The sequence below is a fragment of the Eumetopias jubatus genome, unplaced genomic scaffold (genome assembly GCF_037043125.1).
Source record: "Eumetopias jubatus isolate StellerSeaLion01/CBP00866 unplaced genomic scaffold, mEumJub1_p1.0 scaffold_7, whole genome shotgun sequence".
In the NCBI taxonomy this organism is placed as follows: Eukaryota; Metazoa; Chordata; class Mammalia; order Carnivora; family Otariidae; genus Eumetopias; species Eumetopias jubatus.
In genome coordinates this window covers 145227536-145253620 of record NW_028274813.1, presented here as the reverse complement: position 1 = coordinate 145253620, position 26085 = coordinate 145227536, and the positions used below count along the sequence as shown (strand labels likewise).

The following is a 26085-nucleotide window of genomic DNA, read 5'->3' as shown; positions in this document are numbered from 1 at the left end:
GTTTTCCTTCCATTTCTATTTTTTGGAACAGTTTCAGGAGAATAGGTATTAATTCTTCTTTAAATGTCTGATAGAATTCCCCTGGGAAGCCATCTGGCCCTGGGCTTTTGTTTGTTGGGAGATTTTTGATGACTGCTTCAATTTCATTAGTGATTATAGGTCTGTTCAGGTTTTCTATTTCTTCCTGGTTCAGTTTTGGTAGTTGATATATCTCTAGGAATGCACCCATTTCTTCCAGGTTATCTAATTTGCTGCCATACAGTTGCTCATAATATGTTCTTATAATTGTTTGTATTTCTTTGGTGTTGGTTGTGATCTCTCCTCTTTCATTCATGATTTTGTTGATTTGGGTCATTTCTCTTTTCTTTTTGATCAGTCTGGCCAGAGGTTTATCAATCTTGTTAATTCTTTCAAAGAACCAGCTCCTAGTTTCGTTGATCTGTTCTACTGTTCTTTTGGTTTCTATTTCATTGATTTCTGCTCTGATCTTTATTATTTCTCTTCTCCTGCTGGGTTTAGGCTTTATTTGCTGTTCTTTCTCCAGCTCCTTTAGGTGTAGGATTAGATTGTGTATTTGAGACCTTTCTTGTGTCTTGAGAAAGGCTTGTATTGCTATATACTTTCCTCTCAGGACTGCCTTTGCTGTATCCCAAAGATTTTGGACAGTTGTGTTTTCATTTTCATTGGTTTCCATGAATTTTTTTAATTCTTCTTTAATTTCCTGGTTGACCCATTCATTCCTTTGTAGGATGCTCTTTAGCCTCCATGTATTTGAGTTCTTTCCGACTTTCCTCTTGTGATTGTGTTGTAGTTTCAAAGCATTGTGGTCTGAAAATATGCAGGGAATGATCCCAATCTTTTGGTACCGGTTGAGACCGGATTTGTGACCTAGGATGTGATCAATTCTGGAGAATGTTCCATGGGCACTTGAAAAGAATGTGTATTCCATTCCTTTGGGATGGAATGTTCTGAATATGTCTGTGAAGTCCATTTGGTCCAATGTGTCATTTAAAGTCTTTATTTCCTTGTTGATCTTTTGCTTAGATGATCTGTCCATTTCAGTCAGGGGGGTGTTAAAGTCCCCCACTATTATTGTATTGTTGTCAATGTGTTTCTTTGCTTTTGTTATTAATTGCCTTATATAATTGGCTGCTCCCATGTTCGGGCATAGATATTTACAATTGTTAGATCTTCTTGTTGGATAGAACCTTTAAGTAGGATATAGTGTCCTTCCTCATCTCTTATTACAGTCTTTGTTTTAAAATCTAGGTTCTCTGATATAAGGATTGCCACCCCAGCTTTCTTTTGGTGTCCATTAACATGATAAATGGTTTTCCACCCCCTCACTTTCAATCTGGGGGTGTCTTTGGGTCTAAAATGGGTCTCTTGCAGACAGCATATGGATGGGTCTTGTTTTTGAATCCAATCTGATAGCCTGTGTCTTTTGATTGGGGCATTGAGCCCATTTACATTCAGGGTAACTATTGAAAGGTATGAATTTAGTGCCGTTGTATTGCCTGTAAGGTGATTGTTACTGTATGTTGTCTGTGTTCCTTTCTGGTCTATGCTGCTTTTAGCCTCTGCCTTTGCTTAGAGGACCCCTTTCAATATTTCTTGGAGGGCTGGTTTCATGTTTGCAAATTCCTTTAGTTTTTGTTTGTTCTGGAAGCTTTTTATCTCTCCTTCTATTTTCAATGACAGCCTAGCTGGATATAGTATTCTTGGCTGCATATTTTTCTCATTTAGTGCTCTGAAGATATCTTGCCAATCCTTTCTGGCCTGCCAGGTCTCTGTTGGTAGGTCTGTTGCCAATCTAATATTTTTACCATTGTAGGTTACATATCTCTTCTCCCGAGCTGCTTTCAGGATTCTCTCTTTGTCTCTGAGACTCGTAAGTTTTACTATTAGATGTCGGGGTGTTGACCTATTTTTATTGATTTTGAGAGGGGTTCTCTGTGCCTCCTGGATTTTAATGCCTGTTTCCTTCCTCACATTAGGGAAGTTCTCTGCTATTATTTGCTCCAATATACCTTCTGCCCCTCTCTCTCTTTCTTCTTCTTCTGGGATCCCAATTATTCTAATGTTGTTTCGTCTTATCGAATCATTTATCTCTCGAATTCTGCCCTCCTGATCCTGTAGTTATTTCTCCCTCTTTTTCTCAGCCTCTTTACTTTCCATCATTTGGTCTTCTATATCACTGATTCTCTCTTCTGCCTCATTTATCCTAGCAGTTAGTCCCCCCATTTTTGATTGTACCTCATCAATAGCCTTTTGGATTTCGACTTGGTTAGATTTTAGTTATTTTATTTCTCCAGAAAGGGTTTCTCTAATAACTTCCACGCTTTTTTCAAGCCCAGCTAGTATCTTTAAAGTCATGATTCTGAACTCTAGGTCCGACATCGTACTAATGTCCGTATTGAGTAGGTCCCTGGCTGACGGTACTACCTCTTGTTCTTTTTGCTGAGGTGATGTTTTTCGTCTTGTCATTTTGTCCAGAGGAGAATAGATGAATGAGAGAACAAAATGCTAACAGGTTTACAACGTCCCCAGCAAATATACTGTATACAAATCCGAAAAGACCTGAGACCAGGGGAAAAGAGAGGGAAAGATAGAAAAAAGAAAGAGAAAAGAAAAAAAAAAGAAAAAAAAGATAAAAACAAAAACAGAACAATACAAAAAAAGCAGAATGTGATCAAATATGATCAGGCTAGTGCATAGATCAGTGCCACACACCAGATTATGGGCGTATTTTGGTCTGTTAGAAAAAGGTGCCTCCTAAAATTTTAAAGGGAGAAAGACATATATGTACAAAATAAGGGTTGATACAATGAAGGGATAGAAGATGACTGTAAAGATGAAAATTATAAAAGATTTTATAAAAGGACTTGATAAGATAAGAAGTTGTTTGAAAAAAGAAAGAAGATTTAAAAAAAAAAAGAAAAAAGGGAGAGAATGTGATCAGGCAGGAGACTAGAACAGAGCCATACACTAGTGATTTAGGGTATATTTTTAACTGTTAGAAGAAACTGTATCTCAAAATTTTAAAGAGAGAACAACTTATATATATATATGCCAAAAATAAGGGTAACTAGTATGAAGGGATAAAATATGACTCTAAAAATGAAAAAAAATAATAAAAAAAATTTTTTTTAAAAAAGAGATTGATAAGATGTTGGTTGAAAAAGGGAAAAAGAACAAGAAAAAAAAAACAGTTAACAAAAATTAACTTTGATGAACTAATGAATCATGGTAAAAAAAAGCCATGAATTCTATGTGCAGTATTCCCCTAGCGCTGGAGTTCTCCCATTCTCCTTGATCGTTAAACTTGGTCTTTGCTTGCTGGCTGTTCGTGCTGATCTTCTGGGGGAGGGGCCTGTTGCTGTGGTTTCCAAATGTCTTTGCGGGAGGCTGAATTGCCCCGCCCTTGTCGGTCCGGGCTAAGCAAGCTGCTCGGGTTTGATCTCAGGAGCTTTTGTTCCCTGCAAGCTCTCCTTACAGCCTTGGAGTACCCGGGCAAAAATGGTGGCCTCCCAATCTCCACCCGGAGGAGCTGAGAACTCGGGGCCCCACTCCTCAGTGAGCCCCCAGAGAAAAGCAGTCACTCCCTTGTCCCTGGTCTCCGGCCGCACTCCGTGCTCACCCGGGCTGTGACCGAGCGTTTGTATCTGTGGCACCCGACCCCGTGTGGAGTCTCCAAACCCATCAGATCCCTGCGGTGCATTCCCGCGCCGCTCCTCCCCGGGAAGGAAGGGGAGTCTCCCCGGATCTGCCGCCTGTTGGGTCCCTGCTGCAGGAGCAGTGGCCCGACTGGGCCGCGGATCACAGTTTATGGCAACCCCAAGCTGAGAGCCCGCGCCTCGGCTCCGTCTCTGCAGCTGGCTTCCCCGCTCCGATACCTGGGAGCTCTGGCGCACTCAGGCTCCCCCGGTCTTTCTGTGACCCGGAGGGTCCTGAGACCCCACTGTCCCGCGAGGGTTCCACCCCCGCTTAGCCACTGGAACGACGTCCCTCAGCGGAGCCGACTTCTAAAAGGTCCGATTTTGTGCTCCGCAGCTCTATCACTTGCCAGAAGCGGCCGGCGGAGGCCCCTCCCCCGCCATCTATCCTCCCGAATATCACCTCGGATTCACTTCTCCGCACGTCCTACCTTCCAGAAAGTGGGCTTCTCTGTTCAGATAGTTGTTGCTGCTCTCCTCTTTGATCTCCTGTTGAGTTCGTAGGTGTTCAGAATGGTTTGATCCCTATTCAGCTGAATTCCTGATACCAGACGAAATCTAGGTCTCCTACTCCTCCGCCATCTTCTCCCCCAGGCACTGGACTCTTGTTTTTTGTTTTTGATTACTCTTCAATCTCGTTACTGGTTATTGGTCTATTCAGGTTGTCAATTTCTTCCTGTTTCAGTCTTAGAAGTTTATAGGTTTCCAGGAGGCATCCATTTCTTCCAAGTTGCTTAATTTATTGGCATATAATTGTTGATAATAATTTCTAATAATTGCTTCTACTTCCTTGGTGTTAGTTGTGATCTCTCCCCTTTCATTCATAATTTTATTAATTTGGGTCCTTTCTCTTTTCTTTTGGATAAGTCTGGCCAGTGGTTTATCGATCTTATTAATTCTTTAAAGAACCAGCTTCTAGTTTCTTTGACCTACTCTACCTTATTTCTGGTTTCTAATTCATTGATCTCCTCTCTAATCTTAATTATTTCTCTTCTAATGTGTCGCTTAGGCATCGTTTGTTGTTTTTTCTCCAGTTCTTTAAGGTGTAAGATAGTTGGTGAATTCAGGATTTTTCTTTTCTTTCTTTTTTTCTTTTCTTTTCTTTTTTTTTTTTTTTTTTGAGTGAGGCTTGGATGGCTATGTATTTCCCCCTTAGGACTGTCTTTACAGTGTCCCATAAGTTTTGGACCGATGTGTTTTCATTCTCATTGGTTTCCATGAATTGTTTAAGTTCTTTGGTCCTGGTTGACCCAAACATTCTTAAGCGAGTGGTTATTAGCTTCCAAGTGTTTGAGTTTCTTCCAAATTTTTTCTTGTGATTGAGTTCCAGATTTAAAGCATTATAGTCCGAGAATATGCAGGGAATAATCTTTTGGTATCAGTTGAGACCTGATTTGTGACCCAGCATGTTGTCTATTCTGGAGAAAGTTCCATGTGCACTCAAGAAGAATGAGTATTCTATTGTTTTAGGGTGGAATATTCTGTATATATCTATGAGGTCCATCTGGTCCAGTGTTTCATTCAAAGCTCTTGTTTCTTTGTTGATTTTCTGCTTAGATGATCTGTCTATTGCTAAGAGTGGAGTATTGAGGTCTCCTACAATTAACATATTATTATCAATATGAATCTTTATTTTCGTTAACAGTTGACTTATGTAGATGGCTGCTCCCATTTGCAGGACATAGATATTTAAATTGTTTGAGCTTCTTGTTGGGTAGACCCTTTAAGAATGATATAGTATCCTTCTGTGTCTCTAACTACAGTCTAGTTTAAAATCTCATTTGTCCGATGTAAGAATTGCTACCCCAGCTTTCTTTTGAGGTCTGCTGGCATGGTAGATGGATCTCCATCTCTTCACTTTCAGTCTGGATGTATCTTTAGTTTCAAAATGAGCCTCTTGAAGACAGCATATGTATGATTCCTGTCTCTTTATTTAATCTGCCACGCTGTGCCATTTTATGGGAGCATTTAGGCTGTTCATATTGAGAGTGATTATTGAAAGATATGGATTTATTGTCATCATGTTGCCTGTGAAGACCTTGTTTTTACAGATTGTCTCTGTAAATTTCTGTTCTATATCACTCTTGGGGTATTTCTCCTTTTATAGAACCCCTCTTGATATTTCTTGCAGGGCTGGCTTAGTGGTCACATATTCTTTCAGTTTCTGTGGGTCTTGGAAGCTCTGCATCTCTCCATCCATTCTAAATGACAGCCTTGGTGGATAGAGTATTCTTGGCTGCATTTTCTTCTCATTTAGTACACTGAATATGTCTTGCCAGGCCTTTCTGGCTTGCCAGGTCTCTGTGGATAGGTTTGATGTTATTCTGATATTCCTCCCTCTGTACATAAGGAATCTCTTCCCCCTAACTGCCCTTAAGACGGTTTCCTTGGTTCTAAGATTTGCGAGTTTTACTACTACATGCTGGGGTGTTGATCTGTTCTCCTTGATCTGGGGGGGTGGTCCTTTCTGCCTCGAGGACACGAATGTTTATTTCATTCCCCAGATTAAGGAAGTTCTCAGCTATGATTTGCTCAAATATATGTTCTAGTCTTCTCTCTCTCTCCACCCCCTCCGGGATCCCAATAATTCTGACATTGCAACATTTCATGGCGTCGCTTATTTAATTCTGTTTTCATGGGTTTTAAGTTGTTTCTCCCAAGCTTTCTCATTTTCCTTCTTTTCTATCAGTTTGTGTTCTAGATCACTAATTCATTCTTCTTTCTCATTTACACGAGCTGTTAGATTATCTAGATTATATTGGCTCTCATTGATAGCATTTTTAAGTTCTGCCAGTTTAGCTCTCATTTCTGCCCTTAGACACTCTGTGTTGCCATTAATCGATTTCTCCATTCTAGCTATCGTCTTCATAACCGTTACCCTGATGTCTGTTTCTGACATCATGCGTATATTGGTATCCATTAGGTCTGTGGGAGAGGCCATTGTCTCTGGGTCTATTCTTTGTTGGGAGTTCCTCTTCGTAGTCACTCTGTTGAGTTGTGGTTGAGGGGATGTACAGTCAAAAATATCAACCACAATCCAGGCAAGGTGCACCCTGGGAAAGTTCGGAGCAACTGGAAGCCACCACCAAAAAAACCCAGCCAAAATGAAACCCAAGAATAAGATTTATAAAGTACAAAAAGCAAACGAACAAACAAACAAAACCTACAACCCTCCCCCACAAAACCAACAAAAAACCCCCAAAAAACAAACAAGAACAAAAAAGGGGGGGAGGTGCAGGGAAGATGGCTGTAATTCCTCTATGTGGGCAAGGTAGAGTGTTTCAGCTCTTCCTGGGTGTATTTTGTTCTCTTTGTTAGAGAACAGTACTTCCCAGAGATACAGGGAAGTTAAAACTGGTATATATATAAAGGCAGTATTGAGTAGCGAAAGAGGACTACTTTGAAGCTTATATATATGTGTGAAAAAGTTCAAGTTAAAAAGTTACTATGGAATATGTTGTATCAAACATCTGGTTCAAATGACAAGTAGGTAAAAAAAAAAGAAAAAGAAACAGGAAACATGAGAAAGAATTAAAAAAAAGAGAAAAGTTGTTATCTGAGAAATACACAGGCCGTGAGGCAACACCAGGAGCTTAATATACTAATTTTCCCCTGATGTTGGGGTTTTATAGTTTTATGGGGACCCTGGGGTTGTTGTCCTCTTGTTCTTCCAGCTTGTCTTCTTGGGGAGGGGCCTGCCGCCTTGTTTTTCAGTCAGTCCTGCTTGGGTGGAATTGCCCTGCCCCCTATCTAGGGGCCTGGAATCTGGGGAAACCCTTTTTTTGGGCTTTTGTTCTCTGGCAGCCTTTCGAGCCTTTTTGGAGAGTTAGAAAAAAGGAAAATGTCTGCACCCAGACCTCTGTCCCACAGGAGAGAAACCACGGTCTGCTCCTCTCTGAATCTTCCAGAACACACAGTCTCCCACTCAGTAAGCCCCGTTGAAAACTGCAGCCTCCCATAGGCAGTGCATGCCACCAGCTATCACCTCAGCGGTGGACCCCAGCTCCTGCTTATCTCTGCCCCCTGTGCCACCAAAACTGGGAGCAATCCCGGACTAGGCATCACGGGATGCGGCAGGAGTGGTGGCCCGCCTGCAGGTCTATGGGCACAGTTCCAGTTTTGGGTGTATTTTGGTCTGTTAGAAGAAAGTGCCTCCTAAAATTTTAAAGAAAGAAAGACTTATATATTTACAAAATAAGGGTTGATACAATGAAGGGATGGAAGATGACTGTAAGGATGAAAATTATAAAAGATTTTATAAAACTAATTGATAAGAAGTTTTTTATTGTTATGTTAATCACCATACATTACATCATTAGTTTTTGATGTAGTGTTCCATGATTCATTGTTTATGCATAATGCCCAGTGCTCCACGCAGAATGTGCCCTTTTTAATACCCATCACCAGGCTAACCCATCCCCCCAACCCCCTCCCCTCTAAAAACCTAAGGTTGTTTTTCAGAGTCCATCGTCTCTCATGGTTCGTCTCCCCCACTATTGGGATGAAATCCCAATAGTTCATTTTTGCCCTTGTTTCCCTTTCCTTTGGTGATGTTTCTAGGAAGAAGTTGTTGCAGGTGAGGTCGAAAAGGTTGCTGCCTGTGTTCTCCTTTAGGATATTGATGGACTCCTGTCTCACATTTAGGTCTTTCAACCATTTGGAGTCTATTTTTGTGTGTGGTGTAAAGAAATGGTCCAGTTTCATTCTTCTGTATGTGGCTGTCCAATTTTCCCGACACCATTTGTTGAAGAGACTGTCTTTTTTCCATTGGACATTCTTTCCTACTTTGTAAAAGATTAGGTGACCATAGAGTTGAGGATCCATTTCTGGGCTCTCTCTTCTGTTCCATTGATCTGTGAGTATGTTTTTGTGCCAGTACCATACTGTCTTGATGATGACAGCTTTGTAATAGAGCTGGAAGTCCGAAATTGTGATGCCGTCGGCTTTGCTTTTCTTTTTCAACATTCCTCTGGCTATTCGGGGTCTCTTTTGGTTCCATACAAATTTTAGGATGATTTGTTCCATTTCTTTGAAAAAAGTGGATCGTATTTTGATGGGGATGGCATTGAATGTGTAGATTGCTATAGGTAGCATTGATATGTTCAGAATCTTTTTTCTTCCAAACCTTGAGCATGGAACGTTTTTCCATTTCTTTGTGTCTTTCTCAATTTCTTTCATGAGTATTTTATAGTTTTCTGAGTACAGATCTTTTGCCTTTTTGGTTAGATTTATTCCTAGGTATCTTATGGTTTTGGGTGCAATTGTAAATGGGATCGACTCCTTGATTTGTCTCTCTTCTGTCTTGTTCGTGTATAGGAATGCCACTGATTTCTGTGCAATGATTTTATATCCTGCCACTTTACTGAATTCCTGTATGGGTTCTAGCAGTTTTGGGATGGAGTCTTTTTGGTTTTCCACATAAAGTATCATATCATCTGCCAACAGTGAGAATTTGACCTCCTCTTTGCCGATTTGGATGCCTTTGATTTCTTTTTGTTTCCTGATTGCTGTGGCTAGGACTTCTAATACTATGTTGAATAGCAGTGGTGAGGGTGGAAATCCCTCCTGTGTTCCTGACCTTATGGGGAAAGCTCTCAGCTTTTCCCCATTGAGAATGATATTCGCTGTAGGTTTTTCAAAGCAGCTTTTATGATATTGAGGTAGGTACCCTCTATCCCTACACTCTGAAGAGTTTTGATTAAGAAAGGATGCTGTACTTTGTCAAATGCTTTTTCTGTATCTATTGAGAGGATCATATGATTCTTGTTCTTTTGTTAATGTATCACGTTGATTGATTTGAGGATGTTGAACCAGCCTTGCAGCCCAGGAATAAATCCCACTTGGTCATGGTGAATAATCCTTTTAATGTACTGTTGGATCCTATTGGCTAGTATTTTGGTGAGAATTTTTGCATCCATGTTCATCAAGATTATTGGTCTGTAATTCTCCTTTTTGATGGGGTCCTTGTCTGGTTTGGGGATCAAGGTAATGGTGGCCTCATAAAATGAGTTTGGAAGATTTCCTTCCATTTCTATTTTTCGGAACAGTTTCAGGAGAATAGGCATTAATTCTTCTTTAAATGTTTGGTAGAATTCCCCTGGGAAGCCATCTGGCCCCGGGCGTTTGTTTCTTGGGAGATTTTGGATGACTGCTTCAATTTCCTTAGTGGTTATAGGTCTGTTCAGGTTTTCTATTTCTTCCTGGTTCAGTTTTGGTAGTTGATACATCTCTAGGAATGCACCCATTTCTTCCAGGTTATCTAATTTGCTGGCATAGAGTTGCTCATAATATGTTCTTACAATTGTTTGTATTTCTTTGGTGTTGGTTGTGGTCTCTCCTCTTTCATTCATGATTTTGTTGATTTGGGTCATTTCCCTTTTCTTTTTGATAAGTCTGGCCAGGGGTTTATCAATCTTGTTAATTCTTTCAAAGAACCAGCTCCTAGTTTCGTTGATCTGTTCTACTGTTCTTTTGGTTTCTATTTCATTGATTTCTGCTCTGATCTTTATTATTTCTCTTCTCCTGCTTGGTTTAGGCTTTATTTGCTCTTTCTTCTCCAGCTCCTTTAGGTGTACGTTTAGGTTGTGTATTTGAGACCTTTCTCGTTTCTTGAGAAAGGCTTGTATTGCTATATACTTTCCTCTCAGGACTGCCTTTGCGGCATCCCAAAGATTTTGAACATTTGCATTTTCATTTCATTGGTTTCCATGAATTTTTTAAATTCTTCTTTAATTTCCTGGTTGACCCATTCATTCTTTAGTAGGATGCTCTTTAGCCTCCATGTATTTGAGTTCTTTCCGACTTTCCTCTTGTGATTGAGTTCTAGGTTCAAAGCACTGTGGTCTGAAAATATGCAGGAAATATTTCTAATCTTTTGGTACCGGTTGAGACCTGATTTGTGACCTAGGATGTGATCAATTCTGGAGAATGTTCCATGGGCACTAGAGAAGAATGTGTATTCCACTGCTTAGGGATGGAATGTTCTGAATATGTCTGTGAAGTCCATTTGATCCAGTGTGTCGTTTAAAGTCTTTATTTCCTTGTTGATGTTTTGCTTAGATGATCTGTCCATTTCAGTGATGGGGATGTTAAAGTCCCCCACTATTATTGTATTGTTGTCGATGTGTTTCTTTGCTTTTGTTATTAATTGCCTTATATAATTGGCTGCTCCCATGTTAGGGGCATAGATATTTACAATTGTTAGATCTTCTTGTTGCATAGGCCCTTTAATTAGAATATAGTGTCCTTCCTCATCTCTTATTACAGTCTTTGTTTTAAAATCTAATTTGTCTGATATAAAGATTGCCACCCCAGCTTTTTTTGGGTCCATTAGCATGGTAAATGGTTTTCCACCCCCTCACTTTCAATCTGGGGGTGTCTTTGCGTCTAAAATGAGTCTCTTGCAGACAGCATATTGATGGGTCTTGTTTTTTAATCCAATCTGATAGCCTGTGTCTTTTGACTGGGGCATTGAGCCCATTTACATTCAGGGTAACAATTGAAAGATATGGATTTAGTGCCATTGTATTGCCTGTAAGGTGACTCTTACTCTATATTGTCTGTATTCCTTTCTGGTCTATGCTGGTTTTAGGCTGTCTCTTTGCTTAGAGGACCCCTTTCAATATTTCTTGTAGCGATGGCTTCGTGTTTGCAAATTCCTTTAGTGTTTGTTTGTCCTGGGAGCTTTTTATCTCTCCTTCTATTTTCAATGACAGCCTAACGGAATATAGCATCCTTGGCTGCATATTTTTCTCATTTAGTGCTCTGAAGATATCATGCCAGTCCTTTCTGGCCTGCTATGTCTCTGTGGATAGCTCTGTTGCCAATCTAATGTTTCTACCATTATAGGTTACATATCTCTTCTCCCAAGCTGCTTTCAAGATTTTCTCTTTGTCTCTGAGAGTCGTAAGTTTTACTATTAGGTGTCGGGGTGTTGACCTGTTTTTATTGATTTTGAGAGGGGTTCTCTGTGCCTCCTGGATTTGATGCCTGTTTCCTTTCCCACATTAGGGAAGTTCTCTGCTATAATTTGCTCCAATATACCTTCTACCCTTCTCTCTCTTTCTTCTTCTTCTGGGATCCCAATTATTCTAATGGTGCTTCATCTTATCATATCACTTATCTCTCGAATTCTGCCCTCTTGATCCAGTAGTTGTTTATCTCTCTTTTTCTCAGCTTCTTTATTTTCCATTATTTGGTCCTCTATATCGCTGATTCTCTCTTCTGCCTCATTTATCCCAGCAGTTAGAGCCTCCTTTTTTGATTGCACTTCATTAATAGCCTTTTTGATTTCCATTTGGTTAGATTTTAGTTCTTTTATTTCTCCAGGAAGCGTTTCTCTAATAACTTCCATGCTTTTGTCAAGCCCAGCTAGTATCTTTAAAATCATGATTCTGAACTCTAGGTCTGACATTGTACTAATGTCCATATTGAGTAGGTCCCTTGCAGACGGTACTACCTCTTGTTCCTTTTTTGAGGTCATTTTTTTTCATCTTGTCATTTTGTCCAGAGGAGAATAGCTGAATGAGAGAAGAAAATGCTAACAGTTTAACAACGTCCCCAGCAAATATACTCTAAACAAATCAGAAAAGACCTGAAACAAGGGGAAATGAAAGGGAAAGAAAGAAAAAAGAAAGAGAAAAAGAAGATAAAAACAAACAAAAACAGAACAAAACAAAATAAAACAAAACCAGAATATGATCAAATATGATCAGGCTGGTGCATAGATCAGTGCCACACACTAGATTTTGGGTGTATTTTGGTCTGTTAGAAGAAAGTGCCTCCTAAGATTTTAAAGAAAGAAAGACTTATATATTTACAAAATAAGGGTTGATACAATGAAGGGATGGAAGATGACTGTAAGGATGAAAATTATAAAAGATTTTATAAAACTAATTGATAAGAAGTTGTTTGAAAAAAGAAAGATGATTTAAAAAAAAAGAAAAATAAAGGAGAGAATGTGATCAGGTGTGAGACTAGAACAAAGCCATACACTAGTGATTTAGGGTATACTTTGATCTGTTAGAAGAAACTGTATCTCAAAATTTTAAAGAGAGAACAACTTATATATATATGTCAAAAATAAGGGTATCCAATATGAAGGGATAGAATATGACTCTAAAAATGAAAAATAAATTTTTCTTTCAAAAAGGAATTGATAAGATGTTGGTTGAAAAATGGAAAAAGAAAAATTAAAAAAAAACAGTTAAAAAATTGTTTGAAAAACTAATGAATCATGGTAAAATAGCCATGAATTCCATGTGCAGTATTCCCCTAGCGCTGGAGTTCTCCCGTTCTTGATTGGTAAACTTGGTCTTGGCTGACTGTTCCTGCTGATCTTCTGGGGGAGTGGCCTGTTGCCGTGGTTCCCAAATGTGTTTGCTGGAGGCGGAATTGCCCCGCCCTTGTCAGTCCAGGCTAAGCAATCTGCTCGGGTTTGCTCTTGGGAGTTTTTGTTCCCTGTAAGCTTTCCGTATAGCTTTGGAGGACGAGAGTGAAAATGGTGGCCTCCCAATACCGCATGGAGGAGCCGAGAACTCGGGGCCCCGCTCCTCCGTGCGCCCCCAGAGAAAAGCAGTCACAGCCATCTCCCCGGTCTTCGGCCACAGTCTGCGCTCCCCTGGCCTGTGTCTGTGTGTTTCTTTCTCTGGCACCAGAGTCGGTGTGGAGTCTCCAAACCTAGCAGATCCCTGCGGTGCGCTCCCGTGCCGCTCCTCTTGGGGGAGGAAGGAGAGTCTCCCCGGATCTGCCGCTTGTTGGCTCCCTGCTGCAGGAGCAGTGGCCCAACTGTGTCGCCAATCACAGCTTATGGCAATCCCGAGCTGAGAGTCCGCACCTTGGCTCTGTCTCTGCAGCCAGCTTCCCCGCTCTAATACCTGTGAGCTCTGCTACACTCAGGCACCCCCAGTCTTTCTATGACCCCGAGGGTCCTGAGACCACACTGTCCCGCGGGGGTTCCACCCCTCACTTAGCCACTGAAGCGACGTCCCTCAGCGGAGCCGACTTCTCAAAGTTCCGATTTTGTGCTCCGCGGCTCTATCACTTGCCAGAAGCGGCCGATGGAGGCCCCCTCCCCCGCTGTCTATCCTCCCGAATATCGCCTTGGATTCACTTCTCTGCACATCCTACCTTCCAGAAAGTGGTCGCTTTTCTGTTCAGAGAGTTGTTGCTACTCTCTTCTTCGATATCCTGTTGAGTTCATAGGTGTTCAGAATGGTTTGATCCCTATTCAGCTGAATTCCTGAGACCAGACAAAATCCAGGTCTCCTACTCCTCTGCCATCTTGCTCCGCCTCCCCTCAAATATATCTTCTAGTTCTCTCTCTCTCTCCACTCCCTCTGGGATTCCAGTAATTCTGTCATTGGAACACTTCATGGTGTCACTTATTTCTCTGATTCTAGTTTCATGGATTCTGAGTTGTTTTTCCCTGGCCTCTTCTTTTCCTTTTTTATCTATTAAATTGTCTTACAGGTCACTGATTCATTCTTCTGCCTCACTTACCCTAGCTGTTAGATTATCTAGATTAGATTGGATCTCATTGATAGCATTTTTTTAAAGTGGGTATTTTATTTATTTTTTACTTAAACCTATAAACCAACCAGCCAAACTGGTACTATTACCATGATACATTAAAATATAAAACATCTTTCTACAAATACTAGAATAATGAACAAATTAACAGTTCTAGTAAAACATCACAAGGGACAGAGGAAATCAATGAAGCACATTGTAGCTTAACCCTTCACTGTTAGTAATTGAGGTTATTAACAAGAAAAGCCTCATAATCTTGGAAAATACAGATTATCCTTCATCACACGTCTTTGTATCTTCACTTCTTATTCTTGAGATTAGATTCTAGAGCCTAAAGATATCCACATTAGTATTGTATCTGGTTATCTATAGCCAGAAACACCTTTTATCATGTTGTCCATAGCAGCCAACACTACTGAAACCTCTTTGACTCCAATCATACCCCCTCAATGGACCCATTAATTATAATGGGAAACAGAATATCGAGGCAGAGTTATATAGGACCCTAAAAGACAAAGCCTAGGAAAAGTAATACAGCCACCGCCCAAATTGAGATCAAATAATATACTCATCGTCACACATCTTCAGGCTGTATGTTCACAGAGTAATTTGGGAACAAATCCATTATTTGCTGGGTACTAAAATACTTAACAGATTGTTGTATTACACTATGGCTTTCCCCAGAAGTTTCTAAGATGGATTCCACATCGCTGATGGAATTTTGCTGGAACTGGATCTGGGGCTGCAGGGATTCCTCTCCACAGTTCTGGAGCTGATTGTTCCAGTCTTGGGGGCACCAGGTCTAACTGGCCCAGGAATGGTTGCTCCAAGACTGGCTGTTCCAGGTCTGGTTGCTCCAAGACTGGTTGTTCCAGGTCTGGTTGCTCCAATTCAGGTTATTCCAGATCTGGTTGCTCCATATTGGAAGGTTTCCAGAAGCGTTCCTCAGGTATCTCTGGTGGTAGGAATAGAAGCCTGGGTATTCTGCAGTTGCTGTGCTGTTCTGAGTCACACTCTTGCTCTCCTTTGGTCAGTGGTTTTTCTGCCACCTCTTACATTTCATTCTCTGGTTCTGGAAACAGGTCTTCACCTGCTTATAGCTAAGATTCAGAATGTTGGAAAGTTCTTGCATCTGCTGGAGACTGAGGTATTTCTGTCTCTGAAATCGATCGTTGAGGACATAGAGTTCGGTCTGAGAGAACACGGTCCTGATCTTCTGTTTCTTGCCCTGGGCTGTATCTTCCTTCCTCACTGTTCTCTCCTTTCCAGATATGGGTGGTAGTTTTACCCTGGGACTGGTGCTGGAGTCGGGGCTGTCCTGAACAAACAGATCCATGGATGAAGGAAGAAGAGAGACTGTCTCCACACGGGGTGTCTCAGCAGATGACATTTGCAGGGATGCATAATTTTCTTCAGGCCCACAAATCTCAGGCATTGGAGAAGAGTCCCTAGAACTGGGTACTTCAGGGCCAGGTGGGCATTGGGGCAGAACTGGATCTGCACTCATGTTGGTGAGTTGAGGGTAGACGGAAAAAAAAGAGAGCGAGATTGTAAGAAAGGCCCAGGCTTATGGATCTAGGTGGAAGAGCTGAGAAGTGTAGGAAGACCTCCAGATGTTAAGAGTCTGAGAAAGACAGGATGAAGTGTGTCACCACTGCAATAGTAAGAGCCAACCAGCCAAAGGTCTCATTGATAGCATTTTTAAATTCTGCCAGTTCAGCTTTCATTTCTACTGAGACTCTATGTTGCCATTAATTGATTTCTCCATTCTTGCTATTGTCTTCACAATTGCTAGCCTGAATTCCATCTCCGACATCTTGGTTATATCTGAATCCATTTGTAAATCTACTGCATAAGTCATAATCTCTGAGTCTTTCCTATTTTGGGGGTTCCTCCTCCTAGTCATTCTGTTGATGGGTGGTTGAGGGAATGTATAGAGTCCAAATTATTGACCAGAACCTAAGCAAGATGCACCTGTTTTCTAGAGACCTTAGGGTTGCTGGCCTCTTGTTCTCCCAGCCTGTCTTCTGGGGGAGGGACCTGCTGCACTGTTACTCAGGCAACCCTGTTTGGGTGGAGTTGCCCTGCCCCCCTGTGGTGGGGGATGGGCTCAGTGGGAATCAGTTTTGGTGGCTTTTGTTCTCTGGCAGCTTTCCCTGGCGTATTTCTGTGTCTCTTTCAAGAGTCAGAGCAAAAGAGACTGTTTCCAACCCTCTGCCTCAGAGCAGAGAGATCGCAGTCTGTTCTCCAGTGAGCTCTCCAGGCCACACTATCTCCGTTTCTGTCTGTGCTGCTATAAACTGCAGCGTCCTGCATTGTGTGCCCCTCCGCAGAGCCCCCAGTCCTGCCTCCAGGTTGGGGCACGTCTCTGCCCTTTGTGCTTCTAAAACCACCAGCCGCTCCCAGTTCGCATGCACGATCCCGCCGCTCTGGATTTCTGTCCTGGTGGGCTGCCCTAAAGTCCTTTCCCCTTTGCTACTGGTCTGCGAGTCTGTGCCCCATCCCCAGCCTGGAGGCTTTCCCGCACTGGCAGTGCAGGATCCCGGTGGCTCCCTCCCCTTTCTTTTTATCTTCCGATATCTGCCCGCAGAATCATGGCTCCCCACTTCATACCTTGAAACCAACCATCTGAGATATTCTGTTTTTAGACCTCCAGATCTTCTTATATCTCAGGCTGATTTCGTGGGTGCTCAGAGTGGTCTGGTAGATATCCAGCTCAATTCCGGGGACCAGTTAGAATAGGGTTCCCTACTCCTCTGCCATGTTTTCTCCCAATGTAGAAGAAGATTCTTAGATTCTTAATGGTGCATTGTTAGTATTTGTAATAGAATGTGAAGCTGAAAATTGTGATGTCCCCATCAGCAGTCTTTTCTTCCAGCACAGTATAAAAGAATCCACCACTTCATCCTTTATCACTTGCTGGCTCTCACTGAGGAGCCAGCCCTGAAAGAACAGAATGGACCGAGGGGAACATGTTAGAAGGTGCCTCTTCGACTCCTCAGTAAAGGCACCAGGTATTTCCGAGCAGATATGCTTATGCACAGGTAGTTTGATTAGTGCTGCTGCTGGCTCTGCAGACAGTGTGATTAAAATTATGGGAGAAATTGAGGTTTTGAAGGGACAAGGGGGACCTCATTCAATTGTAGGTTATTGCAGGAAATTTTTTGACACAACAAAGCTTTGTGAATATAGGACCTATTCTGAAGTTCGACTGATGAGTACTATGACAGAAGTTTGGACTGGAAGAAAATTCAGACCTCCACAAACTTATAAGGAAAAGTAGAACTGTAGAGAGACTCCTAGTGGAGCTCCCATCTTTCTGTCCTGACTGAAATTTCTCTCAGGATCATGAACAATAACCTGTGTTTTTACTGACTCGGAGATTCTTTTTTTTTTTTTAAAGATTTTATTTATTTATTTGAGAGAGAGAGAATGAGAGATAGAGAGCACAAGAGGGAAGAGGGTCAGAGGGAGAAGCAGACTCCCTGCTGAGCAGGGAGCCCGATGTGGGACTCGATCCCTGGACTCTAGGATCATGACCTGAGCCGAAGGCAGTCGCTTAACCAACTGAGCCACACAGGCGCTCCTGACTCAGAGATTCTTACTGCCATATGGTAGAGCAAGCACTGGGATGCCATTTCTGGTTTGTAGAAGACCATTATCCAGGAAAAGTGCAATTGCTGTAATTTTTTACTGGGAATTTAAAGAAATCTGCTATCTTTAGGAGAGAAATAAAGGAATCAGCCATCAGATAATATGGAACAGATAAGCAATATTTGTCTTTAGTACTGTGGTAGGTGCCCTGGAGAATTCAGAGAAAAGTAACAAAATCTAGTCAGGCAAACAAAGCTACATACATGGAACAATCAGGCCACTCTGGCTCCTCTGCTTAAAAAAAAACTTCAGTGACTTCTCTGTCTACAGCATGAGGTTCCAATAACTTTGCATGCTATATAAGGCCTTCTGATCTACCTCATGCACACTAAATGACAATGCACTTCCCAACCAGGACATTTTTACTCTTCTATCTTTTTATTGTGGTAAAAAATATATCACATAAAATTTGACATTGTATCCATTTTTAAGTGTACAGTTCAGTGGTATTAATTACATTCACAGTGCTGTGTTACCATTACCATGATTTATTTCTAAAACTATTCATCACCCTAAACAGAAACTCTGTAACTATTAAACAATAGCCCTCATTTTCTTCTTCTGTACTCCCGGTCCCTGGTAACCTCTAATCTACCTTCCAACTCTATGAATTTGTCTAACCTAGATATTGCATATAAGTGGAATCATACAATATTTGCCCTTTTATGCTGGCTTATTTCAATTAGAATAATGTTTTCTGATTCATCCGTGTTATAACATATATCAGAAATTAAATTTTTTTAACATATAATGTATTATTTGCTTCAGAGGTACATATCTATGATTCAACGGTCTTGCACAATTCACAGCGCTCACCATAACACATACCCTCCCCAATGTCTATCACCCAGCCACCCCATCCCTCCCACCCCCACCATTCCAGCAACCCTCAGTTTCTTTCCTGAGATTAAGAATTCCTAATATCAGTGAGGTGATATGACATATGTCTTTCTCTGATTGACTTATTTCGCTCAGCATAACACCCTCCAGTTCCATCCACATCATTGCAAATGGCAAGATCTCATACTTTTTGATGGCTGCATAATATTCCATTGTGTATATATACCACTTCTTTATCCATTCATCTGTCGATGGACATCTTGGCTCTTCCAACAGTTTGGCTATTGTGGACATTGCTGCTATAAACATTGGGGTGCATGTACCCCTTTGGATCCCTACATTTGTATCTTTGTGGTAAATACCCAGTAGTGCAATTGCTGGATCGTATGGTAGCTCTATTTTCCACTTTTTGAGGAACCTCCATACTGTTTTCCAGAGTTGCTGCACCAGCTTGCATTCCCACCAACAGTATAGGAGGGTTCTCCTTTCTCTGCACCCCCACCAACATCTGTCCTTTCCTGACTTGTTAATTTTAGCCATTCTGACTGGTGTGAGATGGTATCTCATTGAGGTTTTGATTTGGATTTCCCTGATGCCGAGCGATGTTGAGCACTTTTTCATGTGTCTGTTGGCCATTTGGATGTCTTCTTAGGAAAAATGTCTGTTCATGTCTTCTGCCCATTTCTTGATTGGATCATTTGTTCTTTGGGTGTTGAGTTTGATAAGTTCTTTATAGATTTGGGATTCTAGCCCTTTATCTGATATGTCATTTGCAGATATGTTCTCCCATCTGTCAGTTGTCTTTTGGTTTTGTGGACTGTTTCTTTTGCTGTGCAAAAGGTTTTTATCTTGATGAACTCCCAAGAGTTCATTTTTGCCCTTGCTTCCCTTGCCTTTGGCGATGTTTCTCAGAAGAAGTTTCTGCGGCTGAGGTCGAAGAGGTTGCTGCCTGTATTCTCCTTTAGGATGTTGATGGACTCCTGTCTCACATTTAGGTCTTTCAGTCATTTTTAGTCTATTTTTGTGTGTGGTGTAAGGAAATGGTCCAGTTTCATTCTTCTGCATGTGGCTGTCCAATGTTCCCAACACCATTTGTTGAAGAGACTTTTTTCCATTGGACATTCTTTCCTGCTTTGTCAAAGATAAAGTTGACCATTGAGTTGAGGGTCCATTTCTGGGCTCTGTATTCTGTTACATTGGTCTATGTGTCTATTTTTGTACCAGTACCATACTGTCTTGATGATGACAGCTTTGTAATAGAGATTGAACGCCGGAATTGTGATGCCGCCAGCTTTGCTTTTCTTTTTCAACATTCCTCTGGCTATTCGAGGTCTTTTCTGGTTCCATACAAATCTTAGGATTATTTGTTCCATTTCTTTGAAAAAAGTGGATGGTATTTTGATGGGGATTGCATTGAATGTGTAGATTGCTCTAGGTAGCATTGAGATCTTCACAATATTTGTTCTTCCAATCCATGAGCATGGAACGTTTTTCCATTTCTTTGTGTCTTCTTCAATTTCTTTCATGAGTATTTTATAGTTTTATGAGTACAGATTCTTTCCCTCTTTGGTTAAATTTATTCCTAGGTATCTGATGGTTTTGGGTGCAATTGTAAATGGGATCGATGCCTTAATATCTCTTTCTTCTGTCTTGTTGTTGGTGTATACGAATGCCACTGATTTCTGTGCATTGATTTTATATCCTGCTACTTTACTGAATTCCTGTATGAGTTTAGCAGTTTTGGAGTGGAGTCTTTTGGGTTTTCCACATAAAGGATCATATCATCTGCAAACAATGAGAGTTTGACAACTTCTTTGCCAATTTGGATACCTTTTATTTCTTTTTGCTGTCTGATTGCTATGGTTAGGACTTCTAATCCTATGTTGAATAGCAGTGGTGATAGTGGACATCCCTGGTGTGTTCCTGACCTTAGGGTCAAAGCTCTCAGTTTTTCCCCAGAGAATGATATTTGCTGTAGGTTTTTCATAGATGGCTTTTATGATATTGAGGTATGTACCCTCTATGCCTATACTCTGAAGAGTTTTGATCAAGAAAGGATGCTGTACTTTGTCAAATGCTTTTTCTGCATCTATTGAGAAGATGATATGGTTCTTGTTCTTTCTTTTATTAATGTATTGTATCACAGTGATTGATTTGCAGATGTTGAACCAACCTTGCAGCCCAGGGATAAATCCTACTTTGTCATGGTGAATAATCCTTTTAATGGACTGTTGGATATTATTGGCTACTATTTTGGTGAGAATTTTTGCATCTGTATTCATCAGGGATATTGGTCTATAATTCTCCTTTTTGATAGGGTCTTTGGTTTTGGGATCAAGGTAATGGTGGCCTCATAAAACGAGTTTGGAAATTTTCCTTCCATTTCTATTTTTTGGAACAGTTTCAGAAGGATAGGTATTAATTCTTCTTGAAATGATTGGTAGAATTCCCCTGGGAAGCCATCTGGCCCTGGGCTTGTGTTTCTTGGGAGATTCTTGATGACTGCTTCAATTTCCTTAGTGGCAGTAGGACTGTTCAGGTTTTGTATTTCTTCCTGGTTCAGTTTTGGTAGTTGATACATCTCTAGGAATGCATCCATTTCTTCAAGATTATCTAATTTGCTGGCATATAGTTGCTCACAATATGTTCTTATAATTGTTTGTATTTCTTTGGTGTTGGTTGTGATCTCTCCTCTTTCATTCATGATTTTGTTGAGTTGGGTCATTTCTCTTTTCTTTTTGGTAAGTCTGGCCAGGGGTTTATCAATCTTGTTCATTCTTTCAAAGAACCAGCTCCTAGTTTCGTTGATCTGTTCTACTGTTCTTTTGGTTTCTATTTCATTGATTTCTGCTCTGATCTTTATTATTTCTCTTCTCCTGCTGGGTTTAGGCTTTATTTGCTGTTCCTTCTCCAGCTCCTTTAGGTGTAGGTTAAGGTTGTGTGTTTGAGACCTTTCTCGTTTCTTGAGAAAGGCTTGTATTGCTATATACTTTCCTCTCAGGACTGCCTTTGCGGCATCCCAAAGATTTTGAACAGTTGTGTTTTCATTTTCATTGGTTTCCAGGAATTTTTAAAATTCTTCTTTAATTTTCTGGTTGACCCATTCATTCCTTAGTAGGATGCTCTTTAGTCTCCATGTATTTGAGTTCTTTCTGACTTTCCTCTTGTGATTGAGTCTAGTTTCAAAGCACTGTGGTCTGAATATATGGAGGGAATGATCCCAATCTTTTGGTACCAGTTGAGACCTGATTTGTGACCTAGGATGTGCTATATTCTGGAGAATGTTCCACGGGCACTAGAGAAGAATGTGTATTCTGTTGCTTGGGATGGAATGTGTTGAATATATCTGTGAAGTCCACTTGGTCCAGTGTGTCATTTAAAGCCTTTATTTTCTTCTTGATCTTTTGCTTAGATGATCTGTCCATTTCAGCGAGGGAGGTGTTAAAGTCCCCCACTATTATTGTATTGTTGTCGATGTGTTTCTTTGCTTTGATTATTAATTGGCTTTTTTAGTTGGTTGCTCCCATGTTAAGGGCATAGATATTTACAATTGTTAGATCTTCTTGTTGGGTAGACCCTTTAAGTAGGATATAGGGCCCTTCCTCATCTCTTATTACAGTCTTTGTTTTAAAATCTAATTTGTCTGATATAAGGATTGCCACCCCAGCTTTCTTTTGGTGTCCATTAGCATGGTAAATGGTTTTCCATCCCTTCACTTCCAACCTGGGGGTGTCGTTTGGTCCAAAATGAGTCTCTTACAGACAGCATATCAATGGATCTTGTCTTTTTATCCAATCTGATAGCCTGTGTCTTTTGATTGGGGCATTGAGCCCATTTACATTCAGGGTAACTATTGAAAGATATGAATTTAGTGCCATTGTATTGCCTGGAAGGTGACTGTTACTGTATATTGTCTGTATTCCGTTCTGGTCTATGCTGCTTTTAGCCTCTGTCTTTGCTTAGAGACCCCTTTCAATATTTCTTGTAGCGCTGGTTTCGTGTTTGCAAATTTCTTTAGTTTTTGTTTGTCCTGGAAGCTTTTTATCTCTCCTATTTTCAATGACAGCCTAGCTGGATTAGTATTCTTGGCTGCATATTTTTCTCGTTTAGTGCTCTGAAGATATCATGCCAGTCCTCTCTGGCCTGCCAGGTCTCTGTGGATAGGTCTGTTGCTAATTTAATATTTCTACCATTGTAGGTTATAGTCTCTTCTCCCAAGCTGCTTTTAGGATTTTCTCTTTGTCTCTGAGACTCGTTAAGTTTTACTATGAGATGCTGGGGTGTTAACATGTTTTTATTGATTTTGAGAGGGGTTCTCTGTGCCTCCTGGATTTTGATGCCTGTTTCCTTCGCCAAATTAGGGAAGTTCTCTGCTCTAATTTGCTCCAATATACCTTCTGCCCCTCTCTCTCTTTCTTCTTCTTCTGGGATCCCAATTGTTCTAATGTTGTTTCATCTTATGATGTCAGTTATCTCTAGAATTCTGCCCTCATGATCCAATAGTTTTTATCTCTTTTCTCAGCTTTATTTTCCATCATTTCCTCGTCTATATTGCTAATTCTCTCTTCTGCCTCATTTATCGTAGCAGTTAGAGCCCCCATTTTTCACTTCACTTCATTAATAGCCTTTTTGATTTCAACTTGGTTAGATTTTAGTTCTTTTTTTCTCCAGAAAGGGTTTCTCTAATAACCTCCGTGTTTTTTTTAAGCCCAGCTAGTATCTTTCAAATCATGATTCTGAACTCTAGGTCCGACATCTTACTAATGTCCGTATTGAGCAGGTCCCTGGCAGTCAGTACTGCCTCTTGTTCTTTTTGTTGAGGTGATTTTTTCCATCTTTTCATTTTGTCTAGAGGAGATTAGATGAATGAGAGAACAAAATGCTAATAGGGTAACAACGTCCCCAGAAAATTTACTCTAAACAAATCAGAAAAGTTCTGAAACTGGAGGAAAAGAAAGGGAAAGAAAGAAAAAAGAAAAAGATAAAAACAAACAAATACAGAACAAAAAAAAAAAAAACCACCAGAATATGATCAAATATGATTAGGTTGGTGCATAGATCAATACCACACACTAGATTTTGGTTGTATTTTGGTCTGTTAGAAGATAATGCCTCCCCAAATTTTAAAGAAATATAAACTTATGTATGTACAAAAATAAGGGTTGATACGATGAAGGGATGGAATATGACTGTAAAAATGAAAATTTTAAAAGATTTTATGAAAGGAATTAATGAGAAGTTGGTTGAAAAAAGTAAGGAGAGGATTTAAAAATAAAAAAAAAGGGAGAGAATGTGATTAGGCAGGAGACTAGAACAAAGCTGTACACTAGTGATTTAGGGTATATTTTGATCTGTTAGAAGAAACTGTATCTCAAAATTTTAAAGAGAGAACAACTTATATATAAATATGCCAAAAATAAGGGTACCTACTATGAAGGGATAGAATATGACTCTAAAAATGAAAAATAAAAATATTTTTTAAAAAAGGGATTGATAAGATGTTGGTTGAAAAAGGTAAAAAGAAAAATTCAAAAAAAAAAAAAGACAATTGAAATAAAAATTAACTTTGAAGGACTAAAGAATCATGGTAAAAAAGCCATGAATTCTATGTGCAGTATTCCCCTAGTGTTGGACTTCTTCATTCTCATTGATCGGTAAATTTGGTCTTGGCTGGCAGTTCTTGCTGATATCCTGGGCGAGAGGTCTGTTGCAGTGGTTCCCAAATGTCTTTGCCGGAGGCAGATTTGCCCCGCCCTTGCAAGTCTGGTCTAAGTAATCTGCTCGGGTTTGCTCTTGGGAAGTTTTGTTTCTTGCAGGGTTTCCCTACGGCTTTGGAGGACGAGAGTGAGAATGGTGGCCTCCCAATCTCTGCCTCGGAGGAGCTGAGAACTCGGGGCCCCACTCCTTAGTAAGCCCCAGGGAAAACAGTCAATCACTCCCATCTCTCTGGTCTCATGCCGAACTCCGTGCTCACCCGGCCTGTGACCGAGCATTTCTATCTCTGGCACATGACCCCGTGTGGAGTCTCCAAACCCAGCAGATCCCTGCGGTGCACTCCCACGCCTCTTCTCCCAGGGGAGGAATGGGAGTCTCCCTGGATCTGCTGCTTGTTGGGTCCCTGCTGGTAGAGCAGGGACCGGCCAGACTGTGCTGCGGATCACGGTTTATAGCAACCCCGAGCTGAGAGCCCATGCCTCCGCTCTGTCTCTCAGCTGGCTTCCCTACTCCATTCCTGGGAGCTCTGCCACAACTCAGGCACCCTCGGTCTTTCTGTGACCCGGAGGGTTCTGAGACCACACTGTCCTGCAAGGGTTCCACCCTCTGCTTAGCTGCTGGAGCGACGTCCCTCAGCGGAGCTGACTTCTAAAAGTTTAGATTTTATGCTCTGCTGCTCTATCTTTTGCCAGAAGTGGCAGATGTGGGCCCCTGCCCCCGCTGTCTATCCTCCTGAATATCACCTTGGATTCACTTCTCCGCACATCCTACCTTCCAGAAAGTGGTCGCTTTTCTGTTTAGAGGGTTGTTGCTATTCTTTTCTTTGATCTCCTGTTGAGTTTGTAGGTGTTCAGAATGGTTTGATCCCTATCCAGCTGAATTCCTGGGACCAGACGAAATCCAGGTCTCCTACTCCTCTGCCATCTTGCTCCAGTACTCTTTTTTTTTTTTTTTAAAGATTTATGTATTTATTTTAGAGAGAGAGAGTAGCCAGGCTGGTGGGGGAGGGGGGCAGAGGGAGAAAGAGGAGCTTGAAGTGGGGCTTTATCGCATGACTCTGAAATCAAGACCTGAGCCAAAATCAAGAGTTGGACACTTAACTAATGAGCCACCCAGACACCCCAAAGTAGTACTCTTTTTATGTCTGTAGAATTTATAGTCATGTCACTGTTCTTTTTCTTGATATTGGCTAATTTTGTCCTCTCGTATTTTGTCCTATTCAAATTGGCTAAGGTTTATCAACCTTCTTGATTTTCTCTAAGAACCAAATTTTGGTGTCATTGCTTTGCTTTACTATTTTTCTACTTTCTATTTCACTGATTTCTGCTCCAATCCTTACTCTTTCTTTTCTTCTACTTATTTTGGGTCTTATTTGCCCTACTCATTAAAAAAAATGACCAGACTGTTTGAATAACAACTTCACAAAAGAAGATCTGTAGATGGCAAAAAGCTACATGAAAAACACTCAACATCATTAGCCTTTAGAGAAATGTAATTTGAAACCACAATAAATACTCACTGGAATGTCCAACATTAAAAAAGCCTGACCCAGTGTTGAAAATCTTGGGTAACAAATTCTGATACTGCTGGTGGTGTTATAAAATGTTACAACCATTTTGGAAAACAATTT

General features: G+C 40.8%; 1 protein-coding gene and 1 pseudogene across 2 annotated transcripts in view; one reads left to right on the top strand and one right to left on the bottom strand.

Moving 5' to 3' along the window:
* Positions 1-26085, top strand: part of OCA2 (OCA2 melanosomal transmembrane protein) — a 470182-nt gene that overhangs the window by 183969 nt on the left and 260128 nt on the right. The gene's annotated exons all lie outside the window — the stretch shown is intronic.
* LOC114196511 (homeobox protein NANOG-like) lies at positions 14821-15753 on the bottom strand (annotated as a pseudogene).